A 2,775-nucleotide genomic window follows, 5' to 3' on the forward strand; every position below is an offset into this window, starting at 1 on the left:
GGCATAAATTGTGAATTTTAAATAGTTTTTGAAATTCAAAATCCAACAATTTTAAGACGTTTTGTTCTGCCATGTCAACCGAAGAGATTACTGGATTTGGTTATGTTGCCTCTCATTTCGATAAACTGTTTCAGTTTGAAGCAAATAGAAAATGATAAAACAGTTGAATATTAACCCATGGGAGAATAATGATAAGAATTATATTCTTAATCGACTTGCTGATGATCTGTATAACTATTACAGTTTCAGCAATAATGCGAGATATGTTTGAGATACTCTAAGTAAGTTGTGAATGCTACCTAGAGTATCAGATGTCCGATGACAGATACATTGAGGCTGACAGATCCGTGGAGGCACATGGAGGCTGATAGATTCGTAGAGGTGGAGGCACACTCCCGTAAAATTCAGAAGATAATTCATGAGATAAGCTATTAAGGTACGTCATTCATGGCATATTTAAATTAAATATTGAAATTTAATATGTCTCTTTTGTTTGAATGTTGAAATCAATAAAATGTCTGTTTATGCTTACATGTTGTGTGATTTTAATCTTGACATGCCATACTATATGATGTGAACACATTTGATTTCAAAATTAAGTAACTTAGTTTTAATTCTAAAGTTATTGTTAAATGATTTTGGAAAATGTGATTTTTATAGTCAAGCTAAAATAACAAAGAGTTCACATAAATATGTAGTTGGAGAATTTAAGTCTTTAGATTTATTACACTTTGACATGAACTTGATGAGACGTTACCAAGAAATGAAAAATAAAAGTGAAACGCTTGTCATGTTAAGGATCTTTATAGCTGAAATTGAAAATCAATTTAGTATAAAGATTAAGAGATTCCAAGTATGATTTAGTTTATTTAATGGGTTTTATAAATTGTCTGGAATTATATATGGAACAACTACACCATAATTACTTGAAGTGAATGGTACAATTGAAAAGAAAAAAGAATATAACTTTTATTGAACTAGTTGTTGCTAGTATGTTTAACTCTAGTACTACATCTCATTGGTGTGAAGAAAATATATTGTTTATTTGCTATGTTTTGAATAGAGTTCTTAAATCTAAAAACAAAACATCTCCTTATGAGATAGTGAAGAAAAGATAATTAAACTTGTCTTATTTTCAAACATGGGGTGGTCTGGCTTATGTCAGAATCCCCGATCCCGAGCGAGTTAAACTCGCCAGTAGAGCCTATGAATTAGATTTCATTGGGTATGCGGTAAAGAACAAAGCGTATAGGTTTTATGACCTAAATGCAAAAGTGATCATAAAGTCAAATGAAGTTGACTTCCATGAAAATAAATCCTATTTAAATCGAGAAATAGTGGGGGCAGCGAACCTAGTCAAGTTCCTGTGAAATAGTGGGGGCAGCGAACTTAGTCAAGTTCATGTGACAAGAAGCATTGAAAGCAACAAACAAGACGAAACAGAAACTCGAAGGAGTAAGAGAGTAAGATTGTTGTACATTATGGACCAGAATATATGGCTTATAATCTAGAAGAGGATCCTGCAAATCTTAAAAAAGCTCTGTAATCATTGGATGCAGATCTATGGCAAGAAGCTATAAACGATGAAATGGATTCTCTAGAGTCTAACCGAACCTGACATTTAGTATACTTGCCTCTTGGTTGCAAAGCAACAGGTTGTAAATGAATATTGAAAAAGAAACTAAAACCCAATGGAATGATTGATAAAATACAAGGCACACCTTGTAGCCAAAGGTTTTAGACAAAGAGAAAATATAGATTTATTCAAGACTTTTCCACCGATCATTAGAATAACATCCATTAGAATACTCATATCACTAGCAGCTATTCTTAACCTGGTGTTACACCAAATGGATGTTAAAACAACTTTTTTAAAAGGTGATTCGGAAGAAGAAATCTATTATGGAACAACCTAAAGGTTTTGTAATTCAAGGACAGGAATACAGGGTATGTATGTTAGATAAATCCATGTATGGTCTTAAATAAGCTCCAAAGAAATGGCATGAAAAGTTTGATAACTTTATTATATCGAATGAGTTTAAAGTGAATGAAAGTGACAAATGTATTTACCACAAATTTGAAAATGGCATTTGCACTATCATATGTCTCTATGTAGACGAGATACTCATATTTGATTCAAACATTCATGCTGTAAATATTTTGAAATCATTGTTGTGTAACAACTTTGATATGAAAGACCTCGAAGAAGCAAATGTAATCCTTGGAATCAAGATTACTAGGTCAGAAAAGGGAATTTCTTTGGATCAATTTCACTATGTTGAAAATATCATAAAGAAATATAATTATTTTGACTATAAACCTGCTTGCACACCATATGATCTAAGTGTGAAACTTTTCAAGAACACTGGTGAAGGTGTTAGACAAACTTAATATGCGAGCATCATTGGCAGCCTCAGGTATGCCACTGATTGTACTAGACCCGACATTGCCTATGTCGTGGGATTATTGTGCAGGTTTACTAGTAGACCTAGTATGGAGCATTGGCACGCTATGGAAAGAGTCATGAGATACCTGAAAAGGACCATGAGTCTCGGATTATATTATCGAAGATTTCCTACTATCCTTCAAGGATACAATGATGTTGATTGGAACATCTTATCAGATGACTCCAAAGCAATCGATGACTATATTTTAATATAGCGAGTGGTGTTGTATCTTGGAAATCAAAGAACAGACGATATTGGCTCAGTCAACTATGAAGTCTGAAATGATAGCACTAGCTACTACTAGTGAAGAAGCAAGCTGGTTGAGATG

Source organism: Cicer arietinum, chromosome 6 (assembly GCF_000331145.2).
Source record: "Cicer arietinum cultivar CDC Frontier isolate Library 1 chromosome 6, Cicar.CDCFrontier_v2.0, whole genome shotgun sequence".
In the NCBI taxonomy this organism is placed as follows: domain Eukaryota; kingdom Viridiplantae; phylum Streptophyta; class Magnoliopsida; order Fabales; family Fabaceae; genus Cicer; species Cicer arietinum.